This window comes from Thalassophryne amazonica, chromosome 20, assembly GCF_902500255.1.
Source record: "Thalassophryne amazonica chromosome 20, fThaAma1.1, whole genome shotgun sequence".
Classification (NCBI taxonomy): domain Eukaryota; kingdom Metazoa; phylum Chordata; class Actinopteri; order Batrachoidiformes; family Batrachoididae; genus Thalassophryne; species Thalassophryne amazonica.
In genome coordinates this window covers 64,146,831-64,172,136 of record NC_047122.1, presented here as the reverse complement: position 1 = coordinate 64,172,136, position 25,306 = coordinate 64,146,831, and the positions used below count along the sequence as shown (strand labels likewise).

Below are 25,306 nucleotides of genomic sequence, written 5' to 3'. Positions count from 1 at the left end.
GTTGAATCTGTGCCACAGAGAATTATGTCAGTGAAGGCAGTTCTGCAGGCAAAAGGGGGTCCAACTGGGTTGCAGTATTGTACTTTATGAGACAGACTTTATAGTTAGAATGTGTGCTATGGTGGCACAAATATGATGACGTTCATGTATAACAGCTACGGTCACAATTTGCACGAATAACCAAGATATGATGTAACTATACTACATAATATCAGCGTGTTAATTATTTATAATAGTCGTTTATTGTCACTGTTTGATTGCTTACTGATTTGTGGATATGCTCTGATCACTAACAGAGACACTTCTTACTGCTTGAGTTTCTTTGCGATTTTTATTGTAGAACTGTTCTGGATATTGGCAGAATCTTGGCATTGTCTGTATGTATGTATCCATCTGGTTGACAGATATCCAAGCTGGAGGAGATGGAAGAAGTCTGTCTTGGTTTCTTGCTTCTCTTGCTGCCAGCAGAACCCAGAGCCAGATGAATTAACAGTTTCTCATTCACTCAGGAAACTTGAAATAACTTTTGATTTAATCCACCCACACATTCTTTGTACTTGGTAGAGGTGATCTTAGATCACACTGAAGACATTTGAGTTTGAGCTCAAAAGACAAATAGGAATGGTGACTATATTTCATGGTATTTACAGTAGTGTTCAGAATAATAGTAGTGCTATGTGACTAAAAAGATTAATGCAGGTTTTGAGTATATTTCTTATTGTTACATGGGAAACAAGGTACCAGTAGATTCAGTAGATTCTCACAAATCCAACAAGACCAAGCATTCATGATATGCACACTCTTAAGGCTATGAAACTGGGCTATTAGTAAAAAAAAAAAAGTAGAAAAGGGGGTGTTCACAATAATAGTAGTGTGGCATTTAATCAGTGAGTTCGTCAGTTTTGTGGAACAAACAGGTGTGAATCAGGTGTCCCCTATTTAAGGATGAAGCCAGCACCTGTTGAACATGCTTTTCTCTTTGAAAGCCTGAGGAAAATGGAACGTTCAAGACATTGTTCAGAAGAACAGCGTAGTTTGATTAAAAAGTTGATTGGAGAGGGGAAAACTTACACGCAGGTGCAAAAAAATTATAGGATGTTCAACTACAATGATCTCCAATGCTTTAAAACTGACAAAAAAAAAAAAAAAAAAAAAACAGAGACGTGTGGAAGAAAATGGAAAACAACCATCAAAATGGATAGAAGAATAACCAAAATGGCAAAGGCTCACCCATTGATCAGCTCCAGGATGATCAAAGACAGTCTGGAGTTACCTATAAGTGCTGTGACAGTTAAGCCCAGGTTACACATAGACGGTTTTGTCCGCGGGTAGTACAATTGACCGAAGTTTGCGGTAGTTCCAGCTGTTTTCACGGTGGAAAGGGGCGGAGCATTTCGCCGGCATTTTGAGCGGCATACTAGCCGCAAATACGCAGATAAAACGCCGCTAAATCCGCCGAATAAAGCGGAGTTTTGACACCGTAGCATCCGGCACATGTCAGGCAACGGGGGTTAATACTCGGTTGTATCCTTTACAATTGCAGGTTAAGACGCGCATGAGAACGCCGGTGTTCTGCTGCCCCCGATAATGCCCTGTGTACCGCTGGATTTATCCAGGCAAATCCTGCATTACTCCAGGAACTTTTGCTTATAGGCACCGCCCCCAGAGTATAATAGGCTGAAGCAGCTGTCAGTGCAGGGGGAGGGAGTGACAGGGAGCTCACCTCTCAGCCTTTTCTTTTCTCTCTTTTTCCCCTCCTCAATGTGTTGCTCGTTTCCACCACAGGGCTACCCCTAAACCAGACCTCTTGGTAAGTCCTTGCCGCTGCCAAATTTATTTTAGGAGGTATATCTTGGAGCTTCTCTGCAAAAATATCTGGAGCTGGCCGCGAGTGAGACACCTGCATGCAGTGCGCTAGCGTTTTTATACTGACCGCCGCCTAGCGGCCGTTTGGAACGCCGTTAACTGGGAGGTGGCGTTTAGAACAGCGTACTGTCCGCTAGCACCGCCGTTTTGTCTGCCTCTGTCGCTGGTTAAAACGGCTTTGAGTACACCGATGTGGGCTCTATCGCCGTTTTACACGCCATTGGTTAGGGATACAACGCCGGCAGCCAATTACGGCGGTGTAAACTGCGGCACTACAGGAAGGGGCGGGATGACACGGCGATTAAAAAGTATCAAACGCCGTTGTTTGCGTTGTCTCCGTCATCAGGCCACTTCTCTGGGAGCGCTCCCGGAATTATTCGACATGTTGAATAATTTTTTCGAGGATTCCCGGTGAAGCCGGAACCAAACCATGCCCCCGTGTGCCGGAGTTAACTACGGCGTGTGATCCCTAAAACGGCCCGGAGGGGGCATACTCTCTGCCGGGATGCTTCCGGGAGAGTTTACCATCTATGTGTAAACGGGGCTTTAGAAGATGCCTGTGAGAAGCTAATTTATTTGCAAGAATCCCACCGCAAAGTCCCTCTGTTAAATAAAAGACATGTGCAGAAGAGGTTACAATTTGCCAAAGAACACATCAACTGGCCTAAAGAGAAATGGAGGAATATTTTGTGGACTGATGAGAGTAAAATTGTTCTTTTTGGGTCCAAGGGCAGCAGACAGTTTGTGAGACAACCGCCAAACTCTGAATTCAAGCCACAGTTCACAGTGAAGACAGTGAGGCATGGTGGTGCAAGCATCATGATATGGGCATGTTTCTCCTACTATGGTGTTGGGCCTATATATCGCATACCAGGTATTATGGATCAGTTTGGATATGTCAAAATACTTGAAGAGGTCATGTTGCCTTATGCTGAAGAGGTCATGCCCTTGAAATGGGTGTTTCAACAAGACAATGACCCCAAGCACACTAGTCAACGAGCAAAATCTTGGTTCCAAACCAACAAAATTAATGCCTCGCAGATGTGAAGAAATCATGAAAAACTGGTTATACAACTAAATACTAGTTTAGTAATTCACAGGATTGCTAAAAAACGCAGTTTGAACATAATAGTTTGAGTTTGTAGCGTCAACAGCAGATGCTACTATTATTGTGAACACCCAGTTTTCTACTTTTTTTTACTAATAGCCCAATTTCATAGCCTTAAGAGTGTGCATATCATGAATTCTTGGTCTTATTGGATTTGTGAGAATCTACTGAATCTACTGGTACCTTGTTTCCCATGTAACAATAAGAAATATACTCAAAATCTGGATTAATCTTTTTAGTCACATGGCACTACGATTATTCTGAACACTACTGTAATTCTAGTTCTGTTTAACTTGGAAAACACCTCCTTTTGTAGAAGACCTCTCAGCTTGTGGGTGAGCAGAAATTTGGGAATAGATGAATGTTAAAGTTAATAACATGATATGTGGCCTTTCAATCACTTTTTTTGAGGTTAATCTTGGTCTCAACGTTTCATAAGGTATTTGTTCCAGAACCGATGTGGCTCCTCTCTGTGCTTTTTGAAAATTATAATCTTGTCTTTCTGATTCTTGCTGCTGGTGAGCTGTTGTTCATCTTGTAGGTGGTTGAACAAGTCGCTGTGTGTTCAGAAAACCCAGTGGTTTCTTTGTTTTCAGAATATACTCTGGTATTATTAAGCACTGGCCCCACGAGCCATCAATCTATTAAATTTGGTGGCCAGAGTACATTTTTGGTGGCCCAAATGTCAACCTATTTAAAAACAATTCAAAAGAAGCAAATTTTCCACAAGTTTTCTTCCCTTAACTTTAAACTTCAATAAATTTTAAGTCATTAGCACAATGAAAAGTTGACGTGTTGTCAATGCTTTTCATGAATTTTGATGTGGTGTTGTCCGAAGGTGCTGATTTTAATGAAAAATGTTGTCTTTAGTTATGTTCAGATGTGCCAACATCAGCTTCCATTCATTTCTAAAATTCTTTTTGCCCTCTCATAGTCCACCTTTTATCTTTCTGGGTCAGGTTCTCTAATTATGTTAGAAGTTTAGTTGTCATTAATAGCACTCATCTTTCCAGATGAAGTACAGGTAAAAGAAATGATTGAATTGTCGATGAGGAAAAAATTCTGGATTCATCAACAGAAATAATCACACCGAACTTTTATTAGAGTCTAAATTCTTTGAGACATGGACTTTACACAAGAAAAACACTCGGAACTGTCTCACACAGCGGTTGACAGGTCAGCTTTGCTGGATCAACCAAGTTTTTAAAGATTTCGCTGTCTCATGCATATTCATGCCACATAAAAATTTAAAAAAAAATTGTCAAATATTGGAATGAGGAAAGTGTGCAAAATATTTCTGCCTACATGTGTGCTTTACCTGTCGTGCAACCCCGTATCATAAACGAGTGCAGAATTCATGCATTTAACTTTGTATTCCATGAGAATAGCACCAGACAAAAGCATCATTTTGATTACTGCAGAGTTCTTCCTCATCACTGACCTTTCATCTTTACAAAATATCGTGTTTCTTAGACAGTGTTGGGACTGTTTACACAGAGACTGCTACCTGCTGCTTTGGACTTGAACTAACAGTCTTTTTCAAGACTTTTTTACTTTTTTACTTTTTAATTTTTTTTTAAACTTTTTACTGTGCTCCAACGCCTAAGGAAGACCTCTAACGGTCGAAACATCGCGACGGAGCACTTTTATCAGCTAACTTTCATTAGCGTTGGCAGGCTAACTAGCTTGCTAACGCTTTCGTTTTTATTTTTTTTATTTTTATTTTATTTTAGCACCGTTGTCGTGCGTTGCCTGTGCTGCTTCATGGCCTGTTTGGTGCCTTGATTGGGGCACTCCTTCTGCTGAATCACCTCTGGATTATTTGCACATTATTCACTTTGTGTGTTTTTGGGAATCCGCTAGCTTAGCGTAGCTACTAGCTCTTAGCCGATTTAGCATGGCGGCTTCTCCTGTCTCTCCCGCACTTTTCTGCTCTGGGTGTGAAATGTTTAGTTATTCCTCGGCCTCTTTTAGCAGTAACGGTACATGTAATAAGTGCAGCTTATTCGTAGCTTTGGAGGCCAGGCTGGGCGAAGTGGAGGCTCGGCTCCGCACCGTGGAAAATTCTACAGCTAGCCAGGCCCCTGTAGTCGGTGCGGACCAAGGTAGCTTAGCCGCCGTTAGTTACCCCCTGGCAGATCCCGTGCAGTCGGGAAAGCAGGCTGACTGGGTGACTGTGAGGAGGAAGCGTAGCCCTAAACAGAAGCCCCGTGTACACCGTCAACCCGTTCACATCTCTAACCGTTTTTCCCCACTCGACGACACACCCGCCGAGGATCAAACTCTGGTTATTGGCGACTCTGTTTTGAGAAATGTGAAGTTAGCGACACCAGCAACCATTGTCAATTGTCTTCCGTGGGCCAGAGCAGGCGACATCGAAGGACATTTGAAATTGCTGGCTAAGGCTAAGCGTAAATTTGGTAAGATTGTAATTCACGTCGGCAGTAATGACACTCGGTTACGCCAATCGGAGGTCACTAAAATTAACATTAAATCGGTGTGTAACTTTGCAAAAACAATGTCGGACTCTGTTGTTTTCTCTGGGCCCCTCCCCAATCAGACTGGGAGTGACATGTTTAGCCGCATGTTCTCCTTGAATTGCTGGCTGTCTGAGTGGTGTCCAAAAAATGAGGTGGGCTTCATTGATAATTGGCAAAGCTTCTGGGGAAAACCTGGTCTTGTTAGGAGAGACGGCATCCATCCCACTTTAGATGGAGCAGCTCTCATTTCTAGAAATCTGGCCAATTTTTTTGGATCCTCCAAACTGTGACTGTCTAGCGTTGGGACCAGGAGGCAGAGCTGTGGTCTTATACACCTCTCTGCAGCTTCTCTCCCCCTGCCATCCCCTTATTACCCCATCCCCGTAGAGACGGTGCCTGCTCCCAGACCACCAATAACCAGCAAAAATCTATTTAAGCATAAAAATTCAAAAAGAAAAATAATATAGCACCTTCAACTGCACCACAGACTAAAACAGTTAAATGTGGTCTATTAAACATTAGGTCTCTTTCTTCTAAGTCCCTGTTGGTAAATGATATAATAATTGATCAACGTATTGATTTATTCTGCCTAACAGAAACTTGGTTACAGCAGGATGAATATGTTAGTTTAAATGAGTCAACACCCCCGAGTCACACTAACTGTCAGAATGCTCGTAGCACGGGCCGGGGCGGAGGATTAGCAGCAATCTTCCATTCCAGCTTATTAATTAATCAAAAACCTAGACAGAGCTTTAATTCATTTGAAAGCTTGTCTCTTAGTCTTGTCCATCCAAATTGGAAGTCCCAAAAACCAGTTTTATTTGTTATTATCTATCGTCCACCTGGTCGTTACTGTGAGTTTCTCTGTGAATTTTCAGACCTTTTGTCTGACTTAGTGCTTAGCTCAGATAAGATAATTATAGTGGGCGATTTTAACATCCACACAGATGCTGAGAATGACAGCCTCAACACTGCATTTAATCTATTATTAGACTCTATTGGCTTTGCTCAAAAAGTAAATGAGTCCACCCACCACTTTAATCATATTTTAGATCTTGTTCTGACTTATGGTATGGAAATAGAAGACTTAACAGTATTCCCTGAAAACTCCCTTCTGTCTGATCATTTTTTAATAACATTTACATTTACCCTGATGGACTACCCTGCAGTGGGGAATAAGTTTCATTACACTAGAAGTCTTTCAGAAAGCGCTGTAACTAGGTTTAAGGATATGATTCCTTCTTTATGTTCTCTAATGTCATATACCAAGACAGAGCAGAGTAGCTACCTAAACTCTGTAAGTGAGATAGAGTATCTTTGGATAACTTTGGATGCTGTAGCTCCTCTGAAAAAGAGAGCTTTAAATCAGAAGTGTCTGACTCCGTGGTATAACTCACAAACTCGTAGCTTAAAGCAGATAACCCGTAAGTTGGAGAGGAAATGGCGTCTCACTAATTTAGAAGATCTTCACTTAGCCTGGAAAAAAGAGTTTGTTGCTCTATAAGAAAGCCCTCCGTGAAGCTAGGACATCTTTCTACTCATCACTAACATGCTTATTAGACCCCATTCCTGCCAGGCTGCTTAAGGAAGTCCTACCATTATTTAATGCTTCAATCTTAAATATGATCAATCTATCTTTGTTAGTTGGTTATGTACCACAGGCCTTTAAGGTGGCAGTAATTAAACCATTACTTAAAAAGCCATCACTTGACCCAGCTATCTTAGCTAATTATAGGCCAATCTCCAACCTTCCTTTTCTCTCAAAGATTCTTGAGAGGGTAGTTGTAAAACAGCTAACTGATCACCTGCAGAGGAATGGTCTATTTGAAGAGTTTCAGTCAGGTTTTAGAATTCATCATAGTACAGAAACAGCATTAGTGAAGGTTACAAATGATCTTCTTATGGCTTCGGACAGTGGACTTATCTCTGTGCTTGTTCTGTTGGACCTCAGTGCTGCTTTTGATACTGTTGACCATAAAATTTATTACAGAGATTAGAGCATGTCATAGGTATTAAAGGCACTGCGCTGCGGTGGTTTGAATCATATTTGTCTAATAGATTACAGTTTGTTCATGTAAATGGGGAATCTTCTTCACAGACTAAAGTTAATTATGGAGTTCCACAAGGTTCTGTGCTAGGACCAATTTTATTCACTTTATACATGCTTCCCTTGGGCAGTATTATTAGACGGTATTGCTTAAATTTTCATTGTTACGCAGATGATACCCAGCTTTATCTATCCATGAAGCCAGAGGATACACACCAATTAGCTAAACTGCAGGATTGTCTTACAGATATAAAGACATGGATGACCTCTAATTTCCTGCTTTTAAACTCAGATAAAACTGAAGTTATTGTACTTGGCCCCACAAATCTTAGAAGCATGGTGTCTAACCAGATCGTTACTCTGGATGGCATTTCCGTGATATCTGGTAATACTGTGAGAAATCTTGGAGTTATTTTTGATCAGGATATGTCATTCAAAGCGCATATTAAACAAATATGTAGGACTGCCTTTTTTCATTTACGCAATATCTCTAAAATCAGAAAGGTCTTGTCTCAGAGTGATGCTGAAAAACTAATTCATGCATTTATTTCCTCTAGGCTGGACTATTGTAATTCATTATTATCAGGTTGTCCTAAAAGTTCCCTAAAAAGCCTTCAGTTGGTTCAGAATGCTGCAGCTAGAGTACTGACGGGGACTAGCAGGAGAGAGCATATCTCACCGTGTTGGCCTCTCTTCATTGGCTTCCTGTTAATTCTAGAATAGAATTTAAAATTCTTCTTCTTACTTATAAGGTTTTGAATAATCAGGTCCCATCTTATCTTAGGGACCTCGTAGTACCATATTACCCCATTAGAGCGCTTCGCTCTCAGACTGCGGGCTTACTTGTAGTTCCTAGGGTTTGTAAGAGTAGAATGGGAGGCAGAGCCTTCAGCTTTCAGGCTCCTCTCCTGTGGAACCAGCTCCCAATTCAGATCAGGGAGACAGATACCCTCTCTACTTTTAAGATTAGGCTTAAAACTTTCCTTTTCGCTAAGGCTTATAGTTAGGGCTGGATCAGGTGACCCTGGACTGTCCCTTGGTTATGCTGCTTTAGACGTAGACTGCTGGGGGGTTCCCATGATGCACTGTTTCTTTCTCTTTTTGCTCTGTATGCATCACCTCCGCATTTAATCATTAGTGATTGATCTCTGCTCCCCTCCACAGCATGTCTTTTTCCTGGTTCTTTCCCTCAGCCCCAACCAGTCTCAGCAGAAGACTGCCCCTCCCTGAGCCTGGTTCTGCTGGAGGTTTCTTCCTGTTAAACGGGAGTTTTTTCCTTCCCACTGTAGCCAAGTGCTTGCTCACAGGGGGTCGTTTTGACCGTTGGGGTTTTTCATAATTATTGTATGGCCTTGCCTTACAATATAAAGCGCCTTGGGGCAACTGTTTGTTGTGATTTGGCGCTATATAAAAAAAAGTTGATTGATTGAGTTGATTGTTTAGGTGTTAGTGCTGTTTTTTTTTTTGTTGTTGTTTTTTTTAAGTTTTTCTACATATGAATCTCGTTTTATCCAGCCAGTTTCTTCCAGTTTTGCCTCCAACATTGACTCCTGTATGTACCCATTCATCTTATACTTTTCGATTTTCAAGGCACACTGTATATTCCTTTCATTTGTTTCAATTGAGGACTCTTCTGTTGGGGTCATGTTTCTTTTAAATTAGCCATCTCAAACAGCTTGTTAAGGTCTGTAAGGATTTTAACTGCAGACTGGTGCACTTCTTTAGACTTGTGCCAATACTTGAAAGATTCAGATGCAAAACCTGGTAGGTCCAGCTTTTGGTAATAGAGCAATATACAGTCTGAAATGGGAATTTAAAGGAAAATGCATAGATTTCCTTAAGTGAAATGGAAATGGTCTGGATTATTTACTATTTTGCACACTGATTGTTGCCTAAGCAGCCAAGTGCACATTGGCCTCAATTAAAAAAAATCTGTGGTTTTGGACTTACTGGGTCTTGCCACCCTTACTTGTTTTAGGTATTTAAGAGTTTCTCTGAGGCAGCTTTTAGAAAATCAGAATGTTCTTCTATTGAACTAAAATGGTTTTGTATCATATCTGTGGTTTGTTTATTTGCTGCAGTAGCCTGTGTTGTGTCTGTCCTCCACTGGACTCACACCTATGACCTCAGGCATAGGAGCTGGATGCTCTAACAAGGAGGGTAAAGCCCAATGCCTTAGCAATGAGTGTCAGTGCTGGACACTATGACCCTCATCCTCAAAAAACTCACTGTCCTCCAGGTCGCACCACCAATGTCACTGGCATTATTTCTGTGCAGGACTGGACTTAAATTCACAACCTTGAGCACTGCAGGCGAATGCTCGAACAAAGAGGCTAACACACGAAGGCTGCAGGGTCTACTGCTAGGACATCTTTAGGTGTTGGTAGGGAGGCGTACCCAATGCACAGCACCCATTGGACACTTTACAGTACAAAGTTAGGAAAAAAAACACAACAACTAGCTGATCACCATCTACATGTGTTGATTCATAATTTTTGCAGTGGTTTGTATTTAATGTCTAACCATAAGAAAGAAACATCTGTCAGTCCACATGTGCCAATATTTTTGAGCATTTCAAATTTTGGTGGTCTGAAACATAATGTGCTATGTTCTGTATTGTTTAACACATCGAGATGTAAATACCACTAATGCGGGCTATACATACATACATATATATATTTATAGTGGATTGTGTCACGACCACAGACACTGGGTGGCTGGACACAAATGCAGGACTCACAGACAGCGGTATATATGAAAAAGGCTTTATCCAAAAAACTCAGATTAAGGTACGGTACACAGATAGTCAGTCAGCGTGGCAACAGTACAGACAATCGACAGGCTGGGGCGTGGTCATTCAACAAGCGAAGGTCATCCAAAACACGATGTCATGATAATCAGAGGGCAAGACAAAGGCGTGGTCCAAAAACAAAGCAGGGTCAAACACAGACTGACAAATCAGGCAAGGCAAAAATAGAGCTGGGACGAAGACGGTGAAGTGCAATGAACTAGCAGTGAGGAGGTGAACACAATGGACTTAAATGGAACAGGAAGTGATTAACAAACAAGCTGCACATGTGAGGGAGAGGTCTCCAGATAGGGGTTGTGGCCGGGTGAATCCAAGATGATACATAGTGCAAGATGGGGAGGACAACACAAGATGGAGAGAGTGACAAGACAGAGATATGTGAGCAGGAGTGAAATAAAAAACACAAAGCAAACAAAGTGAGAGAAAACGGCAGACAGAACACGGTGAGAGACATGGGGCAGGAGCAATGATGTGAAGGACTACAGGGACAATGAACTAAGGCAGAACAACTAATCTAAGACTACTTATAACAGAAAGCAAAATTGGAAAAGAAAGCATGACTGATAACAAAATAAACAAGTGATAACCTAATAAAACTAAATAAGCATAATTAGAGAAAAAATACTAAAACTAAACAGAAGCTGACTAAGAGAACAAGGTGGTAAAACAAACCATAAGAAAAGCAGTGGCAAGAACCATAACAGGAAACAAAACCTGACATTAAGCACAGCAAATATTACAATAGAGAGAAACTAAATAACCAAGTGATAAATTACTGAACAATAAATGAATACACAACTGACTGAAGAAAACAAGAAATGATCCAAAGTAAAAAGTAACAAAGAAACAAAGCAAACATAGAATACACACATGATAAAAATAACAATTAATAATACAAAGCTGGGGCAGATGGAAATGCACAATAGGAGCCCAGAATAGGGCGGGGCATGACAGATTGAAACCCAAGATGTTTTTTTGCTGGGACTGTGTTGATAGGGTCTGTAACCTAGAGATGAAATGTCTTTATGTGTTTTTGATGAGTGTTGTCTCACATGTCCCTGAAAGGGTTTAATCAATCAATCAATCAATCAACTTTTTTCTTATATAGCGCCAAATCACAACAAACAGTTGCCCCAAGGCGCTCCACCACTGCAAGGCAAGGCCATACAACAACCATGAAAAAACCCCAACGGTCAAAACGACCCCCTATGAGCAAGCACTTGGCCACAGTGGGAAGGAAAACTCCCTTTTAAACAGGAAAGAAACCTCCGGCAGAACCAGGCTCAGGGGAGGGGCAGTTCTTCTGCTGAGACTGGTTGGGGCTGAGGGAAAGAACCAGGAAAAAGACATGCCGAGAAGGGGGGCAGAGATCGATCACTAATGATTAATGCGGAGTGATGCATACGGAGCAAAAAAAAGTCCATAAGTCAGAACAAGATCTAAAATATGATTAAAGTGGTGGGTGGACTCATTTACTTTTTGAGCAAAGCCGATAGAGTCTAATAATAGATTAAATGCAGTGTTGAGGCTGTCATTCTCAGCATCTGTGTGGATGTTAAAATCGCCCACTATAATTATCTTATCTGAGCTAAGCACTAAGTCAGACAAAAGGTCTGAAAATTCACAGAGAAACTCACAGTAACGACCAGGTGGACGATAGATAATAACAAATAAAACTGGTTTTTGGGACTTCCAATTTGGATGGACAAGACTAAGAGACAAGCTTTCAATGAATAAAAGCTCTGTCTAGGTTTTTGATTAATTATAAGCTGGAATGGAAGATTGCTGCTAATCCTCCGCCCTGGCCCGTGCTACGAGCATTCTGACAGTTAGTGTGACTCGGGGGTGTTGACTCATTTAAACTAACATATTCATCCTGCTGTAACCAAGTTTCTGTTAGGCAGAATAAATCAATACGTTGATCAATTATTATATCATTTACCAACAGGGACTTAGAAGAAAGAGACCTTAGTTTTCCTTCTTCTATTACAGTGCATACTGGAACAGAGTCAAAGAAAGTGAACCTACCAAACTAATGTTATGGCCCCTTCACACATCGTGTGAAGTTTGGACGGCGTTTGGACAAAAATGGTGAAACAGTTTGAAATTAGCGCACTATGAAACATCGTGCCGATGGGCAGGCATGCACGAACACGGGGTTGAGAGTTTGTGCATGCACCGGTGTCTTTCAGGCAGGAACCCACAATGCCAGCTGTGGCACATTGTGACGTTTATGTGGAGGAAATATACAAAAACAGCCGGTACCTGTGGGACCACATCGTGCCACTTATGTGAAAAAAAAAGAACATATGACCCACTGGATGCGAACCCACACCATCCAAAAGCTCTGATTACCAGTCAGGGACTTTACCACTGAGCAAATAAGATCCGTCTGTTCCTCTGGTAGATGACCCATGGTCACAGACATGAAATGACATGAATGAATGATCTGCTGACACGTCTCCACCAGCCACGTGAGTTTCTTGGTTGACGATGTGCCGCAGGACACTACACTAAGTGTGCACTTAAATAAATAGAATAGAATCAATGACTTGTCTTTTTTTTTGTCCCACAGAGACATAACATGCTGAATGGGTGACAAGGTCCCAGTCTCTTCACCTACCACGTGAGCCCCCCTACCCTCCCCCCTCCCATCGCACTGTGCAGGACAGGTTCCACCGACGGACTTGCAGGGATGTACCAGGAGGGTGGCTTTCTTGGCAGGTAACACAGATCACCAGTTCACCCTTTCCGCTTTAAAACACGTGGAGAATCCACAGGAGGTCACTTCCAAGAAGGGTGTGTTCTACAAGCGTGTCCAGTTCTTGCAAAAGCCTCAGGCTTGCCAGCAGGAAGTTGATGATGGGGCGGCTATTATCAACGTTGGAGGGATCAAGTATTGCATCCCCTGGTCCACGTTGGAAGAGTTCCCGCTGACGCGCCTGGGAAAGCTCCGCAGCTGCAGCAATGAGGCGGAGATCATGGACGTGTGTGATGATTACGACGGCAGTCGCAACGAATACTTCTTTGACAGAAGCCCATCGGCTTCCGCACCATCCGTGAGTTTTTGGCAGCGGGAAACTGAGGCTGCTGAGGGAAATGTGCGCCCTGTCCTTTCAGGAGGAGCTGCTCTACTGGGGGGTCGAGGAGACCAACCTGGACTGGTGCTGCCTCAGAAAGCTGCGGCTCAGGCAAGAGGAATACAAGGAGCAGCAGAGGCTCGAAGAGGAGGACGCTGAGCTGACCTCGCCGCAGTACCTGTGAGGAGAGCCAACCGCCTCCTTCGGCCGGGAGCCAGGAGGAGGGACAAACGGGGGACTGCATGCGGAAGACTGAGAGACATGGTGGAGAACCCCCATTCTGGACTGCCAGGGTAAGATCTTTGCCTGCCTGTCAGTGTTATTGTAGCCATCACTGCTGTGACGCTGTGTGTTAGCACCATGCCAGACCTCAGAGCGGAAGAGGAGAGGTGGAGTTCACACCGCTACTCGACTCAGTAACAACACTGAGACAGTACCTGCTAATTCATATGCAAAGACTCACGAATCCTATTGACTTGATAATATTCACTTGAGTCTTGTCACCAGAAGCGAGAGTAAGTCACAAGTCTTTACCTTCAAGTCTTAAGCAAGTCTCAAGTCACTTTCATGAGAATCAAGCAACTGGAGTCAAGTCATTGTTTGGGTCAGTTGCCTTTAAAATAAATTTGAAGTTTATAAAAATTAAAATATTTAAACACTATATCAATCCGTATTTCAAGTATTAAAGTAAGTATGTCTCGAAATGCTGATTGACCAAACATTACATCAAACCACAAAAATGCCTAAATGTTCTCTTCAAGTTGGGCCGACGTGGAACATGAATGAACTGTAGGCTTGAGGAAAATAATTTGTGCAAACCAAACACTTCATATATCTGGTTTAACAAGACTATTTAGATCATTTTCTTTTCAGCCTTTGAGTTCAACTTTTGAAGTGCTTACAGTCATGAGGTCACTGGACAGAGGTGTTTGGAGATGCCAATACCTTTACAGAAGAATGAAGCTCCAAGTCTTTTGGGTCCGGGTGCTTCCTGTTTTACTTTATGGTCGTGAGACTTATACGTGATCAGTGCAGTTACATGCTCCCAGACCTGACCTGACCTTTTTAAATCACTGGTTTACATATTTTTAGGAATATTTATATGGTACTCAAGCCCAGAGTCTGACTGTTAGTATCTACAAGGTCATACAATTACTGCATTTTTCATAGCCTTTAAAAAACAGTTATCTACATACAATACAAGCATTCATTCAATTGGAAGAAGTTCTGGACAGGCCCTGTGTTTGTCCCCGGATGCTGCCATGTGAAGCAGATAAGGGTCTCCAAGGTACCCTGGATTGGACATCTGTTCATTGCATATAACGTCCCCAGCCAAGGCCGGCCCCCACTTACAGACAGGTGGATGGTATTGTTTTCTCTAAGGGTACAGACAGGTAGTCTCAGCACACACCTGAATTGATTCCATTGGTATTGGTGACTATATTTCTGTCATGGGTCACGTTCTTGGGTCCGATTCTGATGTGCTATTCTAGTTCCATGTAGTATTATCACTGTGTGTTCATTGCTCTCTAGTAAATATCAGATCTCTTCGTGTTTGCTAGCGTTATTCTCCCTTGCGTTAGCTTTTGCCTGTGTCCTCTGGTATCCTCTCTTGTTTCAGATTATCTCTGGTGCATTTACTCTGACATCTCTTTGTGTTTGTGCCTTGTGGCTTTTCTTCTTGTTACATGTTTCGTGGTTCATGTGCCTCTGCACTTCTGTGGTTAATTATTTGCCGGCCTTTGTAACCTCTCACAGTGCCTTACTTCTTCACAGCGCCGCTGACATTGTTTGCCTCTGTGTTATAGACCCACGTTGCCATTCTGTTGTTTCCTGCCGTCTTTTTGATTTGGTCGCCTGTTGTGATTGACCTCTGTGCACTGACCCTCTGCATGTGTTTTCAGATAATTCTTCTGCTACTGCCTCCTAAGTGACCGTTGCCTATTGTCATTGTATCTCATGTGTTCCCGACCTCCGCCTGAGTAAGTGATGGAGCCGTTCATCTACCCCTGACAACCGTTGCTGACAAGGCAACTGTTGTCATTAAGTGCCTGTGCACAATAAACCAACTTTTGTTGACCATCATTGTGGTTCTCTGCACTGGGGTCCTCTGTCCAAACCGCTGTGATTGGAGAGATCATGAGGACAATAAATTTTGTCTGTTGATTCACCAGTCACAGCTTCATGGCTGCAATCTGGTACATGGCATGCGGTAGGATTGTTATAACCTTAGGAACGGTTGCTGTTTGCTATGTTGTAACATTTTGACACAAAAATACAAAAAAAAAGTTTGCACCTCTACTCATCTCAGCACAAAAAGCAGTTCTCCCTGGGAGATGCTCATTTTAGGTGTATTTTATTTCAGAGATCTTAACAAAATTCTAAATAATAGTGTTAATATGCATTAATGGTAATCAGTAAGAAACCCAATAACAATGTAACACCATTTCTCTCGTCAGCCTCAGGGATCCATTCCTTCTTGTTCTTCTGAGCTGCTATAGTAAAATTCAGATTATATTCATGCGGCAGCCCACATTCAGTCTTCCTGATCTGTGTGTAAATCGACGTGACAGATGCAGAAGCTTTCCCCTGCATCTCTTCTCACTCTCCCTGCAACATGCATTCTGCCAGAACGCCACAGTCATGTTTTCCTCAAACTTATGTAATAACTGATATGGTGCATACACAAAACTGACGGTGTACATTCCCAAAATCTTTAAGTGAATGAAAAGTTGTCTTTGCATTTCTGCTTCAGTTCCATATTTGGGAACTCAGGTATTTTCCCGAATGGTGTTGACTTTGAGATGCTCAGAGATTGGACAAACCCTCCGTGACTGCATCCATAGGTTTTTGGAAACAGTGGTTTGAAGGTCAAATGGGGTGACTCCAGAACTCGCCATCTTGGCAGTGCATAATGCCGCCTAACTCCGAGTCAACCCACAAATGGGTAAAGGGGCAAAGCATCAGCAAGACTGGCAACCTGGGCAAGATGAATGAAGCCCAAACACACTGACCTGTCTCTAAGTTATCAAGCTAGCTAAGGATAAAAGACTACGTAACCTTGGATTGGGTGTTTGATTAACACATATTTTTGTGGACTGGGTGGGTGACTTGGGTGCAGTTATTAAAAACCATGACTGGCATATTGCCTCTTTAAATGTGCCAATATCAATATAGTTAACATCGCCAAACTATGAATACCGGGAAGTTCCCACTACTCCTAGTATTCAGGAGAGCATGTTGAAGTTGTTTTTACATTTATGGTAGACTATACGAGGTCTCTTAGATAATAAACCGACCCTTTTATTTTTTTTTTAACTATATGGATTTGAATGACATGCGATTACACCAATCATGCTTGAACCCTCGTGCGCATGCGTGAGTTTTTTCACGCGTGTCGGTGACGTCATTTCCCTGTGGGCAGGCCTTGAGTGAGATGTGGTCCCGCCCTCTCGGCTGAATTCCTTTGTTTCACACGCTGCTCGAGACGGCGCGCGTTGCTTTATCAAAATTTTTTCTGGACCTGTGAGGAATATCCGAGTGGACACTATTCGAGAAATTAAGCTGGTTTTCTGTGAAAAGTTTAACGGCTGATGAGAGATTATGGGGTGTTTCTGTCGGTGTAAGGACTTCCCACGGAGCGGGACGTCCTGCAGCGCTTCCAGGCGCTGTCGTCGGCCTGTTTCGAGCTGAAAACATCCTAATTTAAGGCTTAATTCACCCAGGACATCGTGAGAGAACAGAGAAGATTCAGAAGAGGCCGGCATGAGGAATTTATGCGGACATTCCACTGTTTAAGGACATTTTTTTAATGAAAGACGTACGCGCAAATTCGCCGAGTCGTTTCCGTGACGACTCGGCAAATCTGTGTGCACCGCGACAGGAAAAACACCTCCGTGTTGAAAACCATTTGTAGAATTCAGGCGGCTTTTAATGGCTTTCAACAAGTGAGTAACTGAGAAATTGTTTAACAGCTTGGGCATGTTCCAACTTGCCCGTTAAGATTTCCAACGGAGGTGTTTTTTCCTGCCGCGACCCCCCGCGGTCGGGTCCAGCCCGACATGCGACTCTGCCCGCACGTTCTTTCATTACAAAATGACCGTTAACAATGGAATGTCTGAATAAACTCCTCATGCCGACTTCTTCTGAAAGTTCTCTGTTCTCTGACGACTTACTGGGTCAACAGAGCCTGAAATGTGGAAGTTTTCAACTTGAAACGGTGAGACGCTGCCGCCTCGAAGCGCAGATCGCCGTCAGGCACCGTGGACCGTCCAAAATCTCTCATCAGCCGTTAAAATTTTTACCGAAAACCAGCTGAATTTATTGAATGGTGTCCACTCAGTTGTGCCTTACAGTTTTGAAAAATTTTTTATCAAACAAAGCAACAGTCTCTGGGCCATTCCTAAACAATGAAAAAAATCGACGAGCGGGTGGACGACTCCTCACTCAAAGACTGCCCACAGGCGAATGACGTAACCGACAGGCGTGAAAAAACTCTCGCATGCCCACGAGGGTTCAAGCATGTCTGATGTAATCACACGTGATTCAAATCCATATGGTTTTTGAAAAAAATAATAAGGTTGGATACTTTTCTAATAGACCTCGTATGTTGTACTAAAGTAGGTTAAGTAAGTAGGTCTTTAATGACAATTAAAAAAGAAACCCTTTCAATTATGGTGAATTACCATGATTTGTTGATTTTTAATTCAACAGATTTATAGACAACAGTACAACTAAAGGTGAGTAATGGTGAATGAAAATAGAATTGTGTTTTATTTTTGTAAATTGAACAAAACTGGATCTGGTTTGTTCGCTATTTGAAAGTATTACATTTATTTGTGAACTTTAAAATCAGTTTGGGATTGTAATATACACCATCAAATAATATAAAGAGATTAGGACCAGGGGACCCTAGGACCAGTGGAACCTACAGTGAGGAAAATAAGTATTTGAACACCCTGTGATTTTGCAAGTGCTCACACTTAGAAATCATGGAGGGGTCTGAAATTTTCATCTTAGGTGCATGTCCACTGTGAGAGACATAATCTAAAAAAAAAAAAAAATCCGGAAATCACAATGTATACTTGTTTAATAATTTATTTGTATGTTACTGCTGCAAATAACTATTTGATCCCCTACCAACCAGCAAGAATTCTGTCTCTCACAGACCTGTTAATTTTTCTTGAAGAAGCCCTCTTATTCTGCACTCTTTACCTGTATTAACCTGTTTGAACTTGTTACCTGTATAAAAGACACCTGTTCACACACTCAATCAATCACACTCCAACCTGTCCACCATAGCCAAGACCAAAGAGCTGTCTAAGGACACCAGGGACAAAACTGTAGACCTGCACAATGCTGGGATGGACTACAGGACAACAGGCAAGCAGCTTGGTAGAAGAGAACAAGTGTTATGATTATTTATTAGAAAGTGGAAGAAACACAAGATGACTGTCAATCTCCCTCAGTCTTGGATTCCATGCAAGATCTCACTTTGTGGGGCAAGGATGATTCTGAGAAAGCTCAGAACTACACAGGAGGACCTAGTCAATGACCTGAAGAGAGCTGGGACCACAGTCACAAAAATTACATTAGTAACACATGATGCTGTCATGGTTTAAAATCCTGCAGGGCAGTAAGGTCCCCCTGCTAAAGCCAGCACATGTCCAGGCCCATTTGAAATTCATCAGTGACCATCTGGATGATCCAGAGGAGGCATGGGAGAAGGTCATGTGGTCAGATGAGACCAGAATAGAGCTTTTTGGAATCAACTCCACTTACCATGTTTAGAGGATGAGAACAACCCCAAGAAAACCATCCCAACCATGAAGCATGGGGGTGGAAACATCATACTCTGGGGGTGCTGTTCTGCAAAGGGGACAGGACAACTGCACCGTATTGAAGGAGGATGGATGGGGTCATGTATTGTGAGATTTTGGTAAACAACCTCCTTCCCTCAGTAAGAGCATTGAAGATGGGTCATGGCTGGGTCTTCCAGCATGAAAATGACCCCAAACACACAGCCAGGGCAACTAAGGAGGGTCTCTGTAAGAAGCATTTCAAGGTCCTGGAGTGCCCTGGCCAGTCTCCTGAACTCAATAGAAAATCTTTGGAGGGAGCTGAAACTCCAAACCTGAAAGATCTAGAGAAGATCTGTATGGAGGAGTGGACCAAAATCCCTGCTGCAGTGTGTGCAAACCTGGTGAGAAACTACAGGAAACGTTTGACCTTTGTAATTGCAAACAAAGGCTACTGTACCAAATATTAACATTGATTTTCACAGGTGTTCAAACACTTATTTGCAGCAGTAACATACAAATAAATTATTAAAAAATCATACATTGTGATTTCCAGATTTTTTTTTTAGATTATGTCTCTCACAGTGGACCTTGGTGAATACTGGCTAGTTAGTACTAATGAAGCTAACATCTAAATTAAATAATACTAAAATTTACAAGAGCACTGACTTGTTAGATGGTCTGTTAATGCAGTTAACTTCACAGTAAGCTGTATTATCTCAGATATTTGTAATAAAATGCCCAAAAAGGAAAAACACAGTCAAGTCCACAGCAGCTAGCAGCCACTTCTCGCGGGGCCATTAATCCACCGGCACACTAGCTGTCACTCAAAGTGACCATGCCCCTAATTACTCATAACTTTATGTCTTAAAATAGCTTAAGGTGAGGAGATATAAAATCTCCCTCCCGCCCCTGTACAGTTGTCATGAATAACTAATTATAAAGACCAAAACCTTATTTTGTACCAGGCTGCAATGCATTTATTTCTGCTGTAGCATTTTAACATGGGGGTCTGTGGAGATTGACTCGTTTTTGGAACCAGCCCCAAGAGGTCTTTCAAAGAACTGCAGGTTTTGTCACTCCCGCATTGACTTTATCTCATAGCACCGGAGGTTGCTGGTTGGAGCCGCGTCCAGCAAATTAATGTGAAACCATCTGAGTGCAAACAAGGGAGCAGCCGAAGGGGCTTACTTTTTATCATTACGTCTTTATGAATGCAAACCAACCCAGTCAATTTTGCAGAGTAAAATTTACTCTGCTGGAATAACATTTGGTCCCAGTCCAAATGGAGTTAAATATACTCTATCACAGTGCTAAATAAACTCTTATTAGAGTAGAAACACTTGATTTGTCAAGACGGTAGAGCTGATTTCACTCAATAGTAGAGTATTTTACTCTGTTTGGACTGGGACCAAATGTTATCCTGGCAGAGTAAATTTACTGTGTAGATGTGAAGTTGTAGTCTTCAAGCTTATTTACCCTCACTTTATTGGTGGACTAGTAAAAATGGGCGATGCAAACTTTAACTGTGGTGCCGTGCACACAAAGGCTTAATAAACGTACATTTGATATTACCATCTAAAAAAAAAAATGCTCAGGGCACTTACGGCCAGATGCTGAAATTTTTACCCTGTTGGGAAATGACTAATTTGCAGTATCAATATACTCCAAGAATAACAACAACTACTGTCATGGCAATACCATCAAAACGCAGCTGACAACGCAAACGCTGGAACTCCTTAGGTAAGAAATTTGAAATAAAAAGCTGATACATCTAACCTACGCTGTCTGGTCTCTAATTATGTCTCAAACTGAAGCACCTTCGCTGCACTGAACTTTCATCTTTCAGGATGAAGAATGTTGCTTCCTAAAGGCTTCTGCTCCAGCTAACTACACACGTCACCGCGTGTGACAAGTAGAGCAAAACGGCATTTGAAAGCTGACAATGTCATTCCCGGAGTCTTTTCATGTCGACTTCACAGAGCCCTGGAGATCACGCTCCAGATCGACTTTGCTTCACATTAATTGACCTCTTGACTGATGTCAACAGAGCAGATCGGGACTGAAGTGAAGCCCTGCAGCTTCTCATTGTCAGTTATACGCTACGTTCATCAGCAGGCAGGGACAAGCTGATTCTGCTGTCAAATGCACAAGCCTGTCAAGAAAAATCAGTCATGAAAACAAAGCCCAACAATTCCTGCTCTAGTATACACCAGTGCTGCAGTCAAGACCACCCAAACTGAGAGCACATCCATTACCAAGATCAGAGTGTATTGAGACCAAGACAAGGAGTCCAGACCAAGTCAAGACCAGGACCAGACCTGTGTGAGTCGCACAGTCCCAGGAGATATGAAAGATCCACATTCCCATAAAATACCCACAAACAAACAAACACCAACAGATGAACTCAACCATCTTTATTCAACACCTTTTTCTCTTGTTTGTTTGAACGGAGACACCAGGTCATAGAAACACGAGACCACCACAAGATGGTGTTTTCAACTTGGTCAACCAGACTGTGCTGACTTCATGATGCCCAACTCTCCATACGTACTGTAAACCTGAGGTCCTGTGTCAAAGTCCTGCTTGGTTCTTTGAATGCCTGATCTAATTTTATGCAGGTTACAAAGGTTTTACTTAGGGAGATCCATCCTAGGGGGTTTCTGGAATTAGCATTGTGAATTCTGTTTGGGATGATGCTGCCCAAGTATTTGCTGTCCAGTCCAGGTGAAGATGCTGGGTAGCAGAAAGCTTGTAAACTAAAGTGCCTGTGGTCAGTGATCTGATTTATAGATTTTCTCTTTGCACTAAAAGTGTCATGATTCGACCCTTGCAAGAGATTTTGGTGATATGGTACTTTCAGAAATAGGATGTAGAATGTAGTTAGGTAGCTCAGTGGGATAAGTTGGGCTACCAATACGCAGACATTGGTTTGATTCTCAGGTTACTTCCCCAGCTGATGCAGATGTGTTTTGTCCAAGGATACAGAAGACAGGTACCATGACTGTGTCAGATTGGTGTTTAGAATAGTCTTTATTGTCATTGTACGGGGGAGTGTTGTATGGCTGGGGGCCTGGCTGCCTTTTTGTTTCTGTCTTTGTTTTTCCTTCCAGGTGGCTTGCATTTGGGACTGAGTGGCTGTGTTGCTGAGGTTATCAGGACCTCACCCTGATCACCTGCGGCTCGTCAGGACTCACAGCTGAGGTGCATCTATATGGATTGGAACATGGTGGCATTTAAGACTGGAGTGCACAGTGTGTATTTGCCAGAGACTCGACCTTGTGACCAGACGGGTGAGATCGTCGTCTCGGGAGCCATCTCATCATCAGTGGATGCAGAAACGTCCAGGGTTTGATGCACGGTCTGTGAAAGAGGAGGGGGTGAGGTCTCACGCTCGTCAGCACACTTCCTGAGGTACGTTAGATTTTGTGACTAACATTTATACAGTCAGTAAATGTGGTGTCCCTCACACCTTTTTATATTGAGCTGTATGTTAGTCATGTATCGGCTTCCACTGCAGTGGAGTTTTGTGAACTGGATGTTCCATGCCTGCAGGTTGGGAAGCTGATTAGTAATCAAGCCAGGAAGTGTTTGCTGTTTGTACACCTTTAAGTGTTCTCTCTGTGTGTAGAGTGTGGACTCACATAATGGTTCCTTCTTTCACAGACTCGGTTTGTTGCGGCCACCTGGGGGGTGTCGGCGGGGTCCTTGGGTCCGAACAGCTTCTGGCTCCGGACCGTTAGCGCTGCTGGGAGCTCACCACGCCAGACCGCACTTTCTTTTGTTATTTTTTGTATCACTGTTATGTATTAAATTCAGTTAGCCTTTGTACCGTGCTCTGCTTATTTCATACTGGGTCCTTCAAACGCTGGTCGGTTCTCCGAGCTGCGTCCCACACATAACAGGGGAGTGTACAATGAAATTGGGGGCGCTCCCGCAGAGCTACTGTACAACACAATAAAAGAAAAAAAATACATCTTATACACCTCAAAAATGTTTAAATATGAAATCCGTACAGTATACTGATATATATATATACACACACACACAGTTGTGCTCAAAGGTTTACATCCCCTGGCAGAATTTTTGCTTTTTTTGGCCATTTTTAAGAGATTATGAATCACAACACAAAAACTTCTTTTTCACTCATGGTTAGTGGTTGGGTGAAGCCATTTATTGTCAAACAACAGTGTTTCCTCTTTTTAAATCAAAATGACAACACAAACTACCTAAATGAACCTGATCAAAAGTTTACATAACCCTGTTCTTAATACTGTGTTTTGCCCCCTTTAACATCAGTGACAGTTTGGAGTCTTTTGTGGTGGTTGTGGACGAGGCTCTCTGAGGGTAAAGCTGACACTGAATATGTTTCAGACTTTATTCACATCAATTACAAAGAAATACAAACAATATGGCACTCTATGGTAAATCTGCATGGAATTGACACTTCTCAAAAACTGAGTGGATGTGCAAGAAGGAGAAGAGTGAGGAAAGCCACCAAGACACCCAGACCACCCAGAAGAAGTTATAGGCTTACGTGGCTGTGATTGGAGAAATTGTGCACAGTGCAAGCTTTGCATTTTGTATCACCAGTTATCCATCTTCATGTTGAAGTGGTATAGAGGAGGATTTTCTTAAAAAGAAGACCTGAAAGTTTAGCTACAAATTGCCAGAAGGTATATCTGATATGCAAGCCTGGATTTGATCTGTTTTGATGAAAGAAAATCCTTCTCTGCTCTACTCCACTATGAAGCTAAGAGTAATGATCCATTTCCCGCAATCCCGTCTGGGAATTCTGCAGCGAGTGTGAATGTATTTGTTTGTCTATATGTGGCCCTGTGACAGACTGGTGTCATGTCCGTGGTGTACCCTGACTGCTGGGATAGACTCCAGCCCCCCCCCATCACCCTTTGTTGTTGTAAACGGGTGTAGAAAATGAATGGGTGGATCGATGGGTTGGGGGGGGGCTGCTGTACTATCTACGCCCTTATCCTTAAAGTACCGTATCACCAAAATGTCTTTATAGTATTTTAATAGAATTTAATTCATTTTGATAACCTCAGAGCAGACAAAAACCTTCGGCACCCCCCAGGACAGTAACCAGGGTTGTACACCGTACTGTTTTGGTAATGTGTTTATTTGTACAACGGTCTCTCTGATCAGTAACAGAACAGTCACATGCTTGCCATGCAAGTGCTTTGCAAAAAGAATGTCTGTGGTTCAAATCCTGGGATGTCACAGTAGGGAAAGGACTAAAAATGAAAAAGGGAATGTGTGGGAGAGATGCAAAATGAAGTGGTTAAAATATAACGTGAGTGAGACACAATATGACATGATTATTTTTTTCATACTCTGAAACATTTTTTGTTTTTGTGCCGTGGAGCAGCTTGTTTTTTCTGAAATACATATTGCACAGCACCAATCCATATATCAATCATTTGTGACTATGACAACCCCCCCACAGTATTTGGTTGAACAGTCACATTTCAAGAGACTGACAGCATTCTTACAGACACCTACAGCAGTGTGATGGTGGAGGCTTCGGTCTTGGATAACACCAGGGTAACAGGAATTGGGATCAGGCTCAACTCGCCACATCACTGACACCCAGTTTGTGGGCGACTGTAGGGCGAGGGAGATGACAGCTGTGGTGCAGTGTCAGCTGCTCGTGCAGCACGAGAGCAGTTCTTCAGTCCACTAGGTTCTATTTAGAGTCAACAGGTGAGTTGTTTTCAGATACGCTCGGACATATAAGACAACCCGAACCAGGCAGATCAAAACCTGCTCAGGAGAGGAAGAGTCTGCCTGCAAGGGACATCTGAACAAATGCAAACCAGTGAGACCATGACGGGGGAGGGGGGGGGGACAAGCTCTTGGAGTGACAGTTTATTTATTCCTTTTATGTTAATGAACAATTACTAGTGTTAGACCTGTGGGGATCCATGAGCTCTAGATTGGGTCGTGTTTATAAAATGGGTAGCTGACACTTTTCAAGGGTGGTAATAAATTATGCAAAGTTTCTATAATGATTTTAATTGAAAGTGCAGGAAATTAAAATGAGCATGTTTTGTGAAAAATTGTATTTATTATTTGTCACATTTAATTGATGTCATGTTTT

At 42.4% G+C, this 25,306-nt stretch overlaps 1 protein-coding gene across 2 annotated transcripts in view; it reads left to right on the top strand.

Moving 5' to 3' along the window:
• Positions 1 to 25,306, top strand: part of kcng2 (potassium voltage-gated channel, subfamily G, member 2) — a 131,155-nt gene that overhangs the window by 31,211 nt on the left and 74,638 nt on the right. The window contains exon 2 of one of the 2 annotated variants that reach the window (XR_004558050.1): positions 12,886 to 13,351. The exons of the other annotated variant lie outside the window; for it this stretch is intronic. The gene's annotated coding sequence lies outside the window, so the exon portion shown is untranslated. Of the gene's footprint in view, positions 1 to 12,885; positions 13,352 to 25,306 lie in introns of those variants that run through there. 2 annotated transcript variants of the gene reach the window in all.